Raw genomic sequence first — 18,176 nt, forward strand, 5'->3', positions numbered from 1 at the left:
GCCCTGGATATTTTGCAAGACAGTGGTTTTACTAGTTGCAAACTAGTATCCTTTCCTATGAAATCTACTCTAAAGCTAATTGCAAACGATTCCTCCTCTAAATCTACTTGTTGGTTGACTATTATACCTCACCATAACAAGACCCGATCTGGCTTATTCAGTTCAAGCTTTAAATCAGTTTATGGCTAATCCTAGCACTATGCATCTTCAACTTGCTGAAAGAGTGCTTCGATAGGTTAAAGCTACACCAGGCCAAGGAATTTTCTTATCTGCAGCATCTTCCTTACATGTAAAAGCATCTTTTGACAGTGATTAGGGTGGCTGCCTAGACACTAGAAGAACTATGACTGATTTTACAGTTTTTATAGGAGATTCTCTTATCTCTTGAAATCAAAGAAACAACTGACAATTAACCGATCATCTGCTGAATCTAAGTACAAAGCTTTAGCATGTACAACTTGTGAGCTTGAATGGATAGTTTATCTCCTAGCTGACTTAAGAGTTACTCATTCTCAAGCTGCATTATTGTACACTGATAGCAAACCTGCTTCTGATATTGCTTCTAATCCTGTTCATCATGAAAGGCCATGCATATCCAACTAGATTGTCATCTTGTTCGAGAGAAACTACAAGAATGCCTCATCAAAATAATTCATATTCCTTCAAAGCATCAGCTAGCTGACATATTAACTAAACCTCAAAGATCTCTAAATTTTCATCATCTTATTGGCAAGATGCGAATGATTAACATCCACATCCATTCTCATCTTGAGGGGGGTGTAGGAATATACAAAGCCTTATAAAGGGATTGGAGTTAAAATCCCGTGAAGCCAAACAGAGGGATTGATAGTTAAGTTAGTTGAGAATGAGATGTAAATTGCTGGTCCAAGTGGTAGATGATGTATAGTCTTTATGTGTATAAATATAGTGATTGTATAGCCACTAAATCAGACTTTCAAATCATAATGAGAATTACTCAGTTTTCTTTCATATCATAGTTTCAGCTTTCAACAATTTTATAGCTATACTCCCTAAACTTATATAAATCACAGAGTTACATGCTTGCTTATCTAGCCATTCAATGCAATTTGTATCCTCTTCCAGTATACTGTAGGATTTGGCCGGAGCTATTTTGTGGAAAAGGTCGATTGCGAATAATGGAACTTGGCTTTGCTGCTCGAGTTGTGCCAGTGATTTCCGTTCAACGTAGTCCATGGTGTTCCAAATGATTGACCCAGATGTTCTGGTCTCATGTGCTTTGGCTATTAGCTACAACAAGTCGTTTATATTTTTGAAATTGGAAATAGGGAGATCCTTGAATCTGAGAGGGTGAAGCCCCAGCACTGGTTCCAGCAATATATATAGGATCTGCATCTGAAGATTACTCTTTAACTATCAAAATTTGTACTGTTTTCTGCTATCAACTCGAAAATAGAAATCATTTCTCGACTGAATTGGATGGTCTAATTTTGGAGAGATATAAGCACATGTGGGTCGTATAGCATTTAATGTCGTATATGATTTCGGGTAGTGTATGAATATTTAATGCTAGCTTGGTCTTATCTCTCTGGTAGAGACTATCAAATTCGGTTGGATAATTAGAAAAAATCTGAATTAATCAATGGGGCAATGTGAATCTTTTATTTTTATCATCAATAAACTATAACTCAGTACCTAATGGTTAGTGATGGGACCAATATATAGTTAATTAGGACCAACAACGCTTTGGATACAAACTTTTTCTTTTGTTTGCTATATATAACACATACTTTGTGTAGAAATGTAACCGTCCTTAAGAAGCCCAGGAATTGCGTTGTAAGTCAGAACATTTATAGCACTGCTAGTGCCAAGATAATAGTGGGAAGCTTCAGATGCTTTGCCACTGCTGCGGTGAAATACAGGTATTCATCATATATGATGCAGGCAATCTCACCGTCGTACTCCTTTGTTTCCATCACCAAGGCCAGTGATTCTTGAAGGGGAGCTCTGCAGTTGTTGTTGAAAGAAGAAATCACATCTATAAAGTTCCCGAAGAAGATGACACGATCAGAGAAGCCATCCACAATGGGTAGGAAATGGAAGTCAGGGTGGTTTGTCATGTTGGGGAAGTTAAATTGGGTGTGAGAGATCGCGATGGAGAAGTCCTTGGAATGTAGAATATAATGCACATGAAGCATCGGGTTTATGTGACCTTAGAATGGACAGGGAACCAGCACAAGTCTATGAGGTTTCTTCCCTTGCTTGTCCATCTCTTTCCATCTCTCTGAAGTAGTTTGTGTTGCTATTTATAATATTTGAATAGGTGGCCTCAGTCCAAGTCTTCTGGGAAGTAAAGTTTCCACTTATCTATATCATTGTCAATCCAAGTCATTTTATATACATACTTATGGTGTACTTAGACTTAGGGCTTGTTTGGAAAGAATCTTGTGGGGGGAGAAATCCCGAGGGGCAGAGCCCGGGCCCACATATAAGGTTTAGGATGGGCCAAGACGGCCTAGGAGGAAGGACACAATGCAAAGGTCCTGACAAAAGGATGGGAGACTATGCAACCTGGCACCACATCTGACCAACTAACAGAGATGCCCTCGACCCTAACATAATAAGACAGCCTGACACCCAAGCTGGCCTACTGTCAGGGAACATCATGTCCCTGGCATAGTTTTCAGGACGGCGCAGGAGCAGAGGCAAGCCTCTCCTGGGCCACACCGCAATTAATGGAGCAAGAGTGAGCATGCCATGACAGGACCACGCTACAGTCAATGCGTCCCGGGGGTCGGCATGCAACGATGTGTCCCCTGGGTGTCAGGAGCAACCCTGGACAGGTCTGGAAGGAAGCAAGAGTTTGGTAGAGAGAGGCGATCTCGGTACAGAGCCGCACACCTGTCACCATCATCTCGGGGCCCACCCTGACCAGGTATAAATACCTCTCTCTCTCTCTCTCTCTCTATCTCTGTGCCGAGAAGGGAGTTACTACTTATGCACTTGAATACTTCTCTACTTATTCCCTCTAGCTCTCACTTTCTCTCTTCATCTTCAACCTTGATCTAACTTGAGCATAGGAGGTATCACGGCCCCCGAGCTCCCCCATTTCTCCTCCTTGCAGGAAAGAGGCCCAATCCCACGAGCATGGAGTTGCCCAGGCTTACGAATCACGACATCAACATTGGTGCCATCTGTGGGATTTCTTTTCCTACAAGTAACGTGCCCTTCGTATGCCGGCAACAACACACTGTCAAGCCTCGCGACATGAAGAAGAACAACCTGAGGTAATGGAAGGAGGAATCAACGAGCAAGCTGCAACGATGCAGAGTCACCCACTGAGCAGGTTTATCGCAAGGTCAACTAACCGTTATGTTCCCTTCCCTTCTTTAAAGTCCTCAGGAAAGCACATAAATGGAACCATGAATGCAACCAGGCCTTCGATGAACTCAAGAAGTATTTGGCTCACCCACCACTCCTAAACCAAACTAGCCCGAGGGAAGACTTGACGATGTACCTAGCTGTGACACCAAATGTTGTGTCTGCCGTACTGGTCCGCACCGAGGGGGCAAAGACCCATCTACTACATGAGCAACACTTTTCGAGGAACCAAGGCCAGGTATCCATGCACAGAAATGTTGACCTTCACGTTGGTCTTCACCACAAGGTGGCTTAGACCCTACTTCCAGGCCCATCCGATGAAAGTACTCACTAACGTACCCCTTGCAAGATATTGCAGAAGCTCGATGTGTCAGCCGTATGACAAAATGGGAAATCGAGTTGAGCAAGTTTGACATCGAGAACCTTGGAATCTAAGGAAGAACTCAACTACACGATCAAACTCGATTTCAAAACCATCAACAATAAGGCCAAGTATGAGGCACTACTGGCAAGGATGGTTGTAGCCAGGGCATCGGGAGCAACCGAAGTTGAAGTAAGAGCTGACTCGTAGGTGGTGGTTGGTCAGGTCACGGGATAATTCGCCACTAAAGGTGAAAAACTGAAGAAGTACCTCTAGCGGGTAAGAAAGCAGTGCGACCTCTTCAGATATTTCCATATACAACAAATCCTGAGGGGAGAAAACTGCAAGGCAGATTGCCTAGCGAAGGTCGCCTCGAGTTAGGAAGAAGGACCCCACTCGGATTGCACCATAGTCTGGACTATAGACAGACTGGCCATCTGTCAGTTCGAGATCCCTCGAAACTTCATATCAGATAACGACAGACAGTTTGATTGCTTCCATTATCGATAGTGGTGCACAGAGCTCAAGATTAAGACTAAGTACTCATCTCCGGGACACATGCAAGCAAACGGACAAGTAGAAGCCACCAATAAAACGTTGTTGAATATCCTGAAGAAAAGGCTGGGAGAGCAAATGGGAAGATGGGCTGAAGAGCTCCCCAATGTGGTATGGGTCTACCAAACGTCTGTCAGAACACCCACTGGAGAGATGCCCTTCGCCCTTGTGTACAAGACGGAAGTCGTGATCTTGCAGAGGTGAATTATGCACGTATCGGATACAACACTTCAACCTGGACCGTTACCATGAAAGATTGAAAGAGAACTTGGACCTCCAAGAGGAAAGATGAGAGGAAGTAGCAAGAACAGCGAGCAATAAGCAAAAAGTTTAACAGTATTCCAACAAGCAGGCCTGACCGTGAGGATTCAAGGTATGAGACATTGTCCTAAAGCAGACAAGAGTCACCACCCAGGAATAAGGAAAGCTCGGGCCCCTGTAGGAATGGCCCACTGGGATAATGGCTAGCGGAAGACCCGACTCATACAGATTGAAGGACCCTGAAGGTCACGAGCTGCCCTATCCATGGAACGCCGAACACTTGAAGAAATATTTTGTCTAAAAACAACAAGTTAGCCCGATTATGTAACTAGCAAAGACATGGAAAGTATGATTCTGCCTCCATTTGCCCTTGTTGAAAGATACCAATGCAACAAGCCAAGTCCCTTGGCTGGCTGCGATGCATTAGCTAAGGGCCAGGGCCTCCCGAGCTCTGTCCCTTCACAGCCAATCGAGTATGAGTCACTTCACTCACCGACCTTCGTGCAATGCATAGTTGCGATGCATTAGTTAAGAGCCAGGGCCTCTCGAACTCTACCCTTCACAGCCAGTCGGACACGAGTTCCTTGACTCATCGACCTTCGTGCACCACAAGTCCAGTCCCTTGGCTGGCTGCAATGCATTGGCTAAAGGACAGGGCCTCCAAAGTTCTGCCCTGATAGGAGCCAGTCGGGACACAAGTTTCTTGACTTGCCGACCTTCGTGCTACAATCAGAGAGTACAAAAAGGGAGCAAAAAATAAGGGGCAACAAAAACGAATGGGGATTGATTGTCAAGATATTTTGATTAAAATATCTACATACAGAAGGGTGAATTGAGTCTGAATTGTTCCAAAACTGAGATCGAAAGTGATTTTTTAAGACAAAAGCTTTGACCTTTGCATTTACAAATTTAGAAGAACAAATCCATTATTTACCTAGCTACTAATGGGCTAAATGTTTTGTTTTATCTACAAGGAAGGCCCAGTTTCGTATGTTAAGCCCAAAAGGTTCATCAAACTTTCGGCCTAGTCCCGAGCTCAAAATCCATGTAAGGAATCCATTGTGGCTTCTTCTCACTACAACAAGAAGTATCGAGAATGATACCATCCTCCAGAGGGCAAAAACGTGAATTGAAGAGAAACGGTTAAAAGATAGAGAAGAAGGAGATGATGGAAAGGGGGAATAAAAGGAGAGGAGGCACACGAGAGAAAGGGATTTTTTCAGAACCACATTTTACAATCTTTATTCTGTTTTTGTATTTTCGGAACAATTGTTGGTATTCCTTTTTTTGTTTGCTACTAGGGTTTTCGAATCATCTATCACATGATGATTCGTGGCTAATTTCTATAGCTAGGGTTACAAAAAGGGGTTTTCGTTCACCATTGCAGACTGTTATCTGTTGTTGTTGCATTTAACCCAAACTTGTTGTTGTAGTTTCAAGTCATATTTGCTATCGGTTTGGAAGGATTTCTTGTTCTTAACCTATTGTAGACTCATGGTACAACAGGACTTTGAAATAATTAAGGATCCATCAACCTTTGAGTCTTGAGATGAAAGTGCATGACAATACAGTGAGGGTTTTATTTCTTCCAGTGTTTTTAATCTGAGTAATAATGTTTGCTTTGCTTCAAAGTGTTAATTTCTTGATTAAATTAGCATGAGCAGATGCACCCAACAACTATAACCTGATGGGAGAGGAAACCCTAACCCTATAATCCTAGTATTTACCCCTTTTGACAAATACATTTTCAGTTTATGAGACCTAGAAAGTTGTTTTAATTTTTTATATTCACCTCATTCCAAATATTAAGACTGCAGTTCTGGTTTTATACTAATGTTTTCCTTCGGTTAATTACAAACCCTTGCTTCATCTGTCAAAGCATTATATCATCCCACATTCTGCATAAATTCAATACTCATGAATCAATCTTAATCTTTTGGAAATTAAGAACAAATCAACTTCGCAAAGGAGATTTGTTTCACCATACTCTAAATCCTCTTTGATTGAATTCATTTTATTTTGTTGAAACTTTGTTGAATTACGTTGACATAGTCATCCCTGTGAAAATGACCTTGGACACTCCCACTATACCCTAAATTTGCTTTTATACTTGGAAGTATTATTTTGGAGAGTATCAAGTTTTTAGCACCGTTGCCTAAGATTACAAGTGAAACATAATTTTTCTTGCAAAGAATAACAATAACAAAAAAAAAAAAAAAAAAAGAAAGAAAGAGGAGTGTATCTGTGAACCTCTTCACAGAATGGGTAACAACTCTCACCCTTTTTGTTAAATAATTTTGGGTCTGTGTTTTGTTTTCTTTAAAGTTTGATTTACGCCTATTCTTAAATTTTCCTTTCCCATTTGGAATGTATGTCTGTTTGGACTAGAGTCCAATCATCACAGCTAGCTAGGACTGAGTCATTTTCATCCACAGAGTCTGCATCCATATCCTTTGAGTCATCTTCTGAGAATCTAAGTAACATGGGGGAAAATGAGCATCGGGAAGTCTTGAATCAAAATAGGACATTAAGGGAGTACTTGCAGCCTGTTAGAACTAGCCCTCCTTCATGCATTATTCAACATTTAAATGCAAATAACTTTAATGTTAAACCTGGAATGATCCCATTGATACCTCATTTTCATGGAATGGAATCTGAGAATCCTTACTTGCATATTAAAGAATTTGAAGTGTGCTCTACATTCATGGATAGGACATGTACTGAGGAAGTGATTAGGTTGAAGCTACTCCCTTTCTCTCTTAAGGATAAAGCCAAAACATGGCTGAATTCTTTAAGACCTAGGACCATAGGATCTTGGCAAGAGATGCAGACAAAGTTTCTAAAAAACAAATTCCCTATGCATCAAACAAATGCCCTAAAAAGGCAGATTATGAATTTTGGACAAAAAGACAATGAAACTTTTTATCAATGCTAGGAAAGGTTTAAGGACTTGTTGAATGCTTGTCCTCATCATGGTTTTGAACATTGGAGTCATTAGTTTCTTTTATGAAGGCTTGCACCCCAAAATGAAACAATTTGTTGAAACCATGTGCAATGGTGAGTTTTTTGGTAAGGAACCTGACGAAGCCTTTGAATACTTCAATTATTTGGCTGAGAATGCTCAGTCATGGGATGTTTCTGATGTTGGGGATAGATCTGAAAATGTGAGAAGTACAGTTGGGGGAGGGGGAAAATACAACCTCAAGGAGGTTGATGATTTGCATGCTAGGATGGCTATGATTTCTAAGAAATTAGAATCTTTTGAACTAAAAAAGATTAATGAAATGCATGTTTTACCCACAAATGCTGGTAAATGTGGGATATGTGAGGATCAAGGGCATAGTACCAACGCATGCCCCATTATACCTGCTTTTAAGGAGGTGTTGTTAGATCAACCTAATATTGTGTATATGATTGCTAAGAATTACTCAGTCCCATTTTCTAACAATTACAATGCAGGTTGGAAGAATCACCCCAATCTCAGTTGGAGAACTGATCAGCAAGTTTCTTCCTCCATAGTACCCTATATGCCTTATACACCACCTCCGGATCCTTCACATTACCCCAACCAGCCTCATTTTATCCAAAAAAAGAATTTGGAGGAATCTATACAGCAACTCATTGTTAACCTCCAACAGTTCATGCAAAGCCAGGCAACCATAAATAATCAAAACTCCCAAGCCATAAATGACATAAGGGGAACACTCACAAAAGTCACCACTTCTTTGAGTGCTCAGAAAAAAGGAAAGTTTCCAGCTCAACCACAACCCAATCCACAAGGTCAACAGCCTCAGACAGAAGGGCCCAATGTGAAGGCTGTGAAAGCCATCACAACCTTGAGGAATGGTAAGATTTTGGATAAACCTGAACCTAGCATTGGAAATTCAGGTAAGGACCTTAACTCAAAACCAGATGGTGAATCACATGCTGAAAATTCTGAGATTCCTGCGTATATAACTACTCCATTTCCTCAAAGGTTGATTTCTGCACATAAAGAAAAACAAAACTCTGAGATTCTGGACATTTTCAAACAAGTCAGAATAAACATTCCACTTTTAGATGTCATCAAACAAATTCCTGCTTATGCCAAATTTTTGAAGGATTTGTGAACAATCAAAAGAAAGTTAAATGTTCAAAAAAAAGATTTTCTCACCAAGCAAGTTAGTGCCATCATCCAAAACCACACACCCCCTAAATACAAAGATTCTAGTTCACCTACTATCTCTTGCATTATAGGTGAGGCCAGAATTGGCCAAGCTTTGCTTGACTTAGGATCATGGGTGAATCTGTTGCCCTATAGTGAGTATGAACAACTAGGATTGGGTGAATTAAAACCAACTTCTATAATTCTATAGTTGGCTGATGGGTCCATTAAAATGCCTAGGGGAGTTGTAGAAGATGTATTAGTACAAGTAGATAGATTTTATTATCCTGTAGACTTTGTGGTACTGGATATGAAATTAACTGCTCCAACTAATGTCTCTTCTGCACCAGTGATCTTAGGGAGACCCTTTTTAGCAACCTATAATGCTATCATAAATTGTAGGAGTGGGGTTTTAAAACTTAGTTTTGGCAACATGACTTTAGAGCTAAACATTTTCAATTTATGCAGACAACCTCAAGAAATGGAAGAAATGCAGGAAGTCAACTCTTTGGAAGCAATTTCCTTTGAAGATATTTTCTTTAATATTGATTCTGTGGAAAATTTTCTATCAACTGATGTTAATGATGTCTCTACCGTCCGTGTTGTTGGAAGCCCAAGTGACACCCAATGGAGGCAGAAAACTGAGCCTTTACCCCTCATTCTAGAATCTGCTAAGCCTTTAAGTGAGGATAGCCCAACACTGGAACTAAAAGCTCTCCCAATGGAATTGAAATATGCTTATCTAGGTCCTAAGGAATCTTTTCCAGTGGTAATCTCATCTCAGCTCACTGTTGAGCAGGAAGGTAAGTTGCTTGAGGTACTATTGCAGCATAAGTTTGCCATTGGGTGGACCCTTGCTAATATGAGATGTATAAATCCCTTTACTTGCACCCATAGAATTTATTTAGAGAAGGGAGCTAAACCTTCTAGGGAGATGCAGAGAAGATTGAACCCTACATTAAAAGAAGTGGTTAAGAATGAGGTCCTGAAACTATTAGATTTAGGTATTATTTACCATATAGCAAATAGTCAATGGGTAAGTCCCATTCAAGTGGTACCCAAGAAATATGGTGTCACAGTGGACAAAAATAAAAAGGGGGAGTTAATACCTACTAGAATGACAACTGGATGGAGAATGTGCAGAAACTATAGGAAGCTAAATGCAGCTTCTAGGAAGGACCACTTTCCTCTACCTTTCCTTGACCAAATCTTAGAAAATGTGGCTGGGCATAAATTCTACTATTTTTTAGATGGTTATTCTGGGTATTATCAAATCGAAATTGCCCCTGAGGACCAAGAAAAGACTACATTTACCTACCCTTTTGGGACTTTTGCTTTTAAAAGAATGCCCTTTGGCCTATGAAATACCCCTGCCACTTTTCAGAGATGTATGTTAGGCATTTTCAGTGACTTAATTGATGATACAGTTGAAGATTTTATGGATGACTTCTCAGTGTTTGAAAAAAGTTTTGACTCTTGTTTGGCTAACCTTAAAATTATTTTGGCCAGGTGTGAGGAAAAGCAGTTACTGCTTAACTGGAGAAGTGCCATTTTATGGAGCAACAAGGAATAGTCCTTGGGCACATTGTGTCTAAAAGGGGTATTGAGGTTGACAAATCTAAGGTGGAATTGATTGCAAATTTACCTATACCTAGAAGTGTGAAAGACATCAGATCTTTTTTAGGCCATCCTGGTTTCTATAAGAGATTCATTAGAATTTTAGTTTAATCTCAAAACCTCTATGCAAGTTGTTGATGCATGATGTCAGTTTCACTTGGACTGAAGAATGTCAAACTGCTTTTACCCAATTAAAAGCTAACCTCACTACTGCTCCCATAATCCAACCCCTTGACTGAACATTACCATTTGAAATAATGTGTGATGCCAGTGATTTGGCTGTTGGGGCTGCATTAGGCCAGAGAAAGAATAAACTACCTCATGTTGTATACTATGCTACCAAAACTTTAAATGATACTCAAAAAAATTATTCCACTACAGAAAAGGAATTGCTAGCCATAGTATTTGCATTAGAAAAGTTTAGAGCCTATTTGCTTGGTTCTCCTGTCATAATCTTTATTGACCATGCTGCACTGAAATTTCTGTTAACTAAGAAAGATGCAAAACCTAGACTCATCAAGTGGATCATTTTGTTGTAAGAATTTAACATAACAATAAAGGATAAGAAAGGAGTAGAAAATGTTGTAGCAGATCATTTATCTCGACTTATATTAAACTCAACCATTCAAAATCACCCAATTTCTGACTCCTTTCCTGATGAGAATTTGTTTTCAGTCCAGGTATTACCTTGGTATGCTGACTTGGTAAATTTTCTAGTGGCAGGACAAACTCCATCCCATTGGACAGCACAGGACATCAGAAGAATGAAAGCTGAGGCTTGTTTTTTATGATGAGCTTTACCTGTTTAAATATTGTTCTGACCAAATAATTAGTAAATGTGTTCCTAATAATAAGTTTTCTGCCATACTCACTTTTTGTCATTCTAAAGCCTGCAGTGGGCACTTTTTTGCCCACAAAACTGTAGCTAGGGGTAACCGGTCCGGTCTGGTCTGGTTTTGGACAAAATTTAGGATTGAACAGGTATGTACCGATTTTGTATTTTTCAAAACTGATTACGCACTGGTTACCCTCCTAAACCGATATCTCTGGTTTTACCGGTTTCTAGTCCGGTCCGGTCCGGTTTTCCGGTTTTTTAAAATGTAAGTTTATCATTAAAAAATAAAAATCTGTTAATAAAAAAAAAAAACTGCTTCAAAAAATCTGTTCTAAAAATCTATTCCTATTACAAAATCTACACTACTAAAAAAATCTGTTTTAGTAAAAAAATTAGTATTAGTTATAAACTTATATATTAGTATAGCTATATAATATATTAGACTATATAATAGTATTAATATTATACTATTAGTATAGTTATATATTAGTATTAGTCATAAACTTACATATTAGTATAGCTATATAATATATTAGACTATATATAATATAATTTAATATATATATTTTATGTTTAAAGCATATGATCAATTAAATTTTCATCTTCAAGATTAAACTTTTATTTTATAAATTATAATAACATCATCTTATATATAATTATATTAATAACATATAATCAAACAAATTATAAATGTTCATATTTAAGATTAACATTTTATGTTATAATTTATAAAGTATAATATGAAATTATTTCATATACGATATATAATTATATATATTATATATAAAAAATTTACATATAATTATATATTATATATAAAACTTATATATAAAATATTAATTTTTATATTTTTTTCCCAACCGGTCCGGTCTGGTCCGGTTCCGGCCGGTTTGCATAATTCAAAAACCAGTTCCGGACCGATTCAAAACCGGTCCAACCGGTCCGGTCCAGATCGGTTTTCCGGTTTCTCGGTTTAAATTTACACCCCTAACTGTAGCTAAAATTTTACAAAGTGGGTTTTATTAGCCAACAATTTTCAAAGACACTTACAATTTTTGCAAATCCTGTGAACCTTGTCAAAAATTAGGGGGGATTACCAAAAAAAAATATGATGCCAATGCAACCAATTCTAGTTTTAGAAATCTTTGATTGTTGGGTCATAGACTTTATGGGGCCATTTCCCTCTTCTTTTGGTTACCTTTACATTTTGCTTGTTGTTGACAATGTGTCAAAATGGGTTGAAGCTATACCATCCAGAAGACCATCACATTGTTTTAAAATTTCTCAAAGAAAATATTTCTGCACGGTTTTGTATGCCTGAAGGCATAATCAATGATAATGGAACTCATTTTTGTAATAAACATTTTGCTATTTTAATGAAAAAGTATGGGATCCACCACAAAGTGTCCACACCTTACCATCTACAAACTAATGGCCAAGCTGAATTAGCCAATAGGGAAATCAAACATATTCTTGAAAAAACTGTTGACCCTAATAAAAAGGACCAGTCTGAGAGGTTAACTGATGCACTTTGGGCATATAGGACTGCTTACAAAACAATTCTGGGAATGTCACCATATAGATTAGTCTATGGTAAAGCATGCCAGATTAGTCTATGGTAAAGCATGCCACTTGCCTGTAGAGTTAGAACACAAAGCATACTGGGCCATTAAGAAGTTTAACTTTGATGCTGACCAAGTTTGTTCATCTAGGAAACTACAGATTGCTGAATTAGACGAACTTCGAAGAGATGCTTATGACAATGCTAAATTGTCCAATGAGCGTATGAAGCATTTTCACGATAAACACATCCAAAGGAAGTCCTTTCTCCCATACTAGCAAGTATTGCTATACAACTCCAGATTACATCTCTTCCCTAGAAAGCTAAAATCTCGTTGGAGTGGTCCATATTTGGTAAAAGCTATTTTTTCTCATGGAGCTGTGGAACTTCTTAATCCTCAGAATGGCAACACTTTTAAAGTTAATGGACAGAGACGCAAACCATTTTTCTCAAACTTTTCACCTAAAGAGACCACCTTGAGTCTCCTTGACCCCATTTCTTTTTAAATAATTGCCTGAACTCATTAATAAGGTTCTCCCTTTTGGGTGTAGTACTTTTCTATGTTTATTTCCCTTTGCACAATCCACAATCAGGTACTTTTCTATGCTCATTCTCAATTTCTTTTATTCTATTTCTATTATGCACCATTGAGGACAATGCTTACATTTAGTTAGGGGGTAGGATTCAATTTCGGTCTTAGGGGATAATATTGCACATCACAATGAACCACCAGAGGCATTGTCAATGATTGGCTTATAAATAGCAGCAATAGCTCCCTTTTTGTACTTTCTTGGGAAGCATGCTCAGACTTGATGAAATGAAAGCTTGCAGAAGTTTGGGTCAAGAAAGGGGTTTATTTATGTTAACATGTCTCTTAAACCAAGAATTTGTATCATGTAAGGAATTTTTGTTGAGTGTTGACACAATTACACCTAGACAACTTGGAATGACACTTTATGGTTATTAAACTAATCAGACTAAGCAGTTGTTTAAGGTCTCTAATGAACCATATCCTATTGGCTTAGGAAGAGTGCTAATGAATCATTTATACTTGAGAAAAGGAACAAGCCAGAGATCTAAAAAAAAAAAAACCAATTTAGTGTAATAGAGAAGGTTGCCTGCTTCCGGGATTCTTTGTATGGAAAGATCTTTTTTAAAGTGTATTAGCATGAAAGTCACTATTACAATGGTTTTGAATTAGAGAAGAACCTTAGGGCTCCACTTGAACAGCTGTAATGGATGAGACAATTAATGACTTCTGGTGGTCAACCTCGGAATCTACACTTATTGTTATAACACAGTACTCAGCAGTACTCACCTTGTTTGAATACACACTTTGGTTATTAGACAATTCAGTGAATAAATTCTTTTTTAGAACTAAAATGTCTATTGCATTTTTTTTGAGTTGTGTCTAATTGGTGACTTACCTTCATGAAGGGTAGAAGAGGGGATTTGAAACATCATGATTTGTAACAAAAAGTTATATTTGCTAAGAGACTAGCAAAAGGTAAGTTGGGGGATGTCATTGTCAAGATATTTTGATTAAAATATCTACATACAGAAGGGTGAATTGAGTCTGAATTGTTCCAAAACTGAGATCGAAATTGAGTTTTTAAGACAAATGCTTTGACCTTTGGATTTACAAATTTAGAAGGACAAATCCATTATTTACCTAGCTACTAATGGGCTAAATGTTTTGCTTTATCTACAGGGAAGGCCCAGTTTCCTATGTTAAGCCCAAAAGGTTCATCAAACTTTCGGCCCAGTCCCAAGCTCAAAATCCATGTAAGGAATCCATTGTGGCTTCTTCTCACTACAACAAGAAGTATCGAGAAGGTACCATCCTCTAGAGGGCAGAAATGTGAATTGAAGAGAAACGGTTAGAAGAGAGAGAAGAAGAAGATGATGGATAGGGGGAATAAAAGAAGATGAGGCACATGAGAGAAAGGGTTTTTTCAGAACCACATTTTACAATCTTTATTCTGTTTTTGTATTTTCGGAACAATCATTAGTATTCCTTTTTTTGTTTGTTACTAGGGTCTTCAAATCATGTATCACATGATGATTCGTGGCTAATTTCTATAGCTAGGGTTACAGAAAGGGGTTTTCTTTCACCATTGCAGACTGTTATCTGTTGTTGTTGCGTTTAACCTAAACTTGTTGTATTTTCAAGCCTTATTTACTATCGGTTTGGAAGGATTTCTTGTTCTTAACCTGTTGTAGACTCATGGCACAACATGACCTTGAAATAATCAAGGATCCATCAACCTTTGAGTATTGAGATGAAAGTAAATGACAATACAGTGAGGGTTTTATGTCTTCCGGTGTTTTTAATCTGAGTAATAATGTTTGCTTTGCTTCAAAGTGTTAATTTCTTGATTGAATTAGCATGAGCAGATGCACCCAGCAACTATAACCTGATGGGAGAGGAAACCCTAACCCTATAATCCTAGTATTTACCCCTTTTGACAAATACAATTTTAGTTTATGAGCCCTAGAAAATTGTTTTAATTTTTTTTATTCACCTCGTTCCAAATATTAAGACTGCAACTCTGGTTTTATACTAATGTTTTCCTTAGGTTAATTACAAACCGTTGCTTCATCTGTCAAAGCATTATATCATCCCACATTCTGCATAAATTTAGTACTCATGAATCACTCTTGATCTTTCAGAAATTAAGAACAAATCAACTTTGCAAAGGAGATTTGTTTCACCATACTCTAAATCCTCTTTAATTGAATTCATTTTATTTTGTTGAAACTTTGTTGAATTATGTTGACATAGTCATCCCTGTGGAAATGACCTTGGACACTCCCACTATACCCTAAATCTGCTTTTACACTTGGAAGTATTATTTTGGAGAGTATCAGTGATCGCGCTCGAAAAAGCATGAAACACTCTTATATATAAACATGTGGTTCGATTACATCAATGAACCCGTTCGGGCGTGAAAGGTACGAAACAAGACAAATCAACAAAATCATGGCAATGAAGGAGCGTCCTGAAAAGCCAATGGCATCTGCTTTCTCCCTAGAGTCTTGACGATCTAGTAGGCTAAGAGATCGGGAGCAAGGGACAAAAACTAGAGAGTATTGAGGTCAGTCGACTGGTTCCCTACCAAATAATCTCTGAAGCGCTCCAGGCCTTCCTTGTAACCATAGCCCCAGGCTCATCTCAGAGCACCGGCACATGTCAAATTTAGGACTCCAAAGCCACCTCAGAAGCTTGCAGTCTAGAGATAGTGACGTCTTAAATGGAGACTGTATCCAACACCCGAGCTAGATCATCTTCTAAGGAGTTGATTCAGCTCTAGTATCGCAGTGCGATAATCCTCAAGTGGCAAGAGGAGCGTGACAGTGAAGAGCAATATAGGAACAACCGAGAGCGATGTATAGTGCACAAAGCCCTCTTCCTCCAAGACCTCTGAAGCCTCCTCCGCATAGACCATAGCTCTTCCTCCAACTGTTGAACCTCCATTCCGGCTTGCTCCCTCTCCGCTACCAAGCATTCAAGCTCCCCCTTTAGCTATGAGATCTCCTGGTCCTTCGCCTTCTTAAGCTTCTTCTTCTCCTTGCGAAGCTCCTTGTTGTCCAAGCACAGGACTCGAACATGCTCCTCTGAGGCTGTCAGCTCTTCGACTAGGCCATCGCGGACCAAGCGCAACTCGTCCAACAACTTGTTTGCCTTGAGAACTTCCAAACGAGCTAGACTGTTCAAGGCACTAAGTGCCAGGTTCTGCTCTTCGATGGCCTCCCGTTCACCGATAATCATTTTTGTCGGACGATCAGGAGCCTAGAACAAAGCAAGTCAAAAGACAAATAGAAAGAAGGAAGGAAAGGCAAGATAAAGGAATGATTGATACCTGGGCAAAGTAGGTTCTGAGCTTCTGAGCCTCTCGCTCGACCACTTCAACCCTGGCCCTTTGGAAATCTGGACCAGTCTCTTGGGAGCTCCCGCTAGTAGGATGAAAGGAAGGCCCAGCATAAAAGGGAATGAGAAAGTGAAGAGTTCTCTAAGGATGACCTCGGGAGAATTCGAGCCCTAGCTCATATGGACCCTACTACCAGGGGCAAAACCCTCCGAGTCTGGAGCTTCACAAGAAGGAGGAGGGATCCCAGATGAGGAAGTTGATCTTCATCGGGAATCTCCCATCCCAACATCAAGCAACGGGGCATCACCGCCTTGCGACGGGGCAACCTCACAAATGGGGGAAGTCAGAGGAGAAGATAACTTGACCACTGCGGGCGCCTCATCCGCTGCAAGAGTGTCCAATATCAACTTGGGGGGACGTCGCAGGTGGAGAAGTGGGGCGAGGCATGTGGTCTTCCAAAACCAAAAAGGAGTCAACGTCGACCTCAAGGAAGATCCCCAGTGCAGACAAATGGCTCGCAACCCTGTCTTCAACAACACATTGCAGTTGAGGGAGCCCACCTCAAGTCCCCTATCATGAATAGGAGACGGAGCCATATCCCTTATTGGGGGCGTGGTGCGAACTACCTCCTCTGCAGCAAGAGCCGCCTTAAAGGAAAGCGAGGGCTCAACAGACCGGTCATCCCTACAGGGAGTAGAGGGTGATCTCATTTGCCTCACCCTCATCGGCTCCAAAGGTGGCTACCAACGGCAACACAGCAGGCCGAAGGGGTGAAAAGCCAGCAGTGCAAGAGGTTAGGATCAGTTGGGAAGAGTTTGGTCGATCTTGCCTAAAAGACCTCACAGGAGGCGAAGAAGAGGTATTGTCGAAGGTACTACGTACAGGCCCTGACGGAGGTGGGCTAGAGGGGCCACGAGAAGCACTACATGGAGGACCCGAAGGAGCTGGACGAGAGGCAGCACCAAACTTGCTAAAAGGAGACCAAGGTGGAGGCTGTCGTGATGAACTTGCAAATGCCCCACACATAGAAACGTCCTTGTCATTCCTTAATGGAGGAGAAGCGTTTCTCCAACGTCACAAAGCACTTCTCGGAAGCTCGAGATTGGAAGCTACACAAGCTCCCATCAAGTCAAATGATCCGATAGACCGACAAGAATTCTTGGGCAGTCAGATCGGGGTAGTCCTCGAAACCATTATCTAGCACCTGCCTGAAAACTATGCAACTCACCACCATGATTCACCAAGCATTTTGGTGGAGTTGCACGGGAACCCAGACACTACAACACAATAAATAAAAGGGAGTAATTAGCAAGCGTGTGGTAAGCACACACCAACCCAAAGGTCAGGAGGCCGTGAAGACGGCAGGACATAGAAATCCACGTGCATTAATGATGGGATAAGGAAGGATTTTCTAAAATTCTCATCGCACACGTGCTCTAAGAATTTACGGGGTACTATGAGGGGAGAAATCCCAAGGAGCCAGACAAGGTCCAGGCTCGGGCCCAAGTATAGGGTTAGGGATGGGCCGAGACGACCCAGGAGGAAGGACACAATGCAAAGGTCCTGACAAAAGGACAGGAGACTGTACAACTTGGCACCACGTCTAACCA

General features: G+C 40.0%; 1 non-coding gene across 1 annotated transcript; it reads right to left on the bottom strand.

The window, feature by feature from the left end:
- Nucleotides 1-7,409: 7,409 nt before the first annotated feature.
- On the bottom strand, nucleotides 7,410-7,516 carry LOC121240130. The gene has a single exon (XR_005935459.1). It is a non-coding gene; the product is annotated as a small nucleolar RNA R71 (small nucleolar RNA).
- Between the last annotated feature and the right edge of the window lie 10,660 nt (nucleotides 7,517-18,176).

Source organism: Juglans microcarpa x Juglans regia, chromosome 7D (assembly GCF_004785595.1).
Source record: "Juglans microcarpa x Juglans regia isolate MS1-56 chromosome 7D, Jm3101_v1.0, whole genome shotgun sequence".
NCBI classification, from domain to species: Eukaryota; Viridiplantae; Streptophyta; class Magnoliopsida; order Fagales; family Juglandaceae; genus Juglans; species Juglans microcarpa x Juglans regia.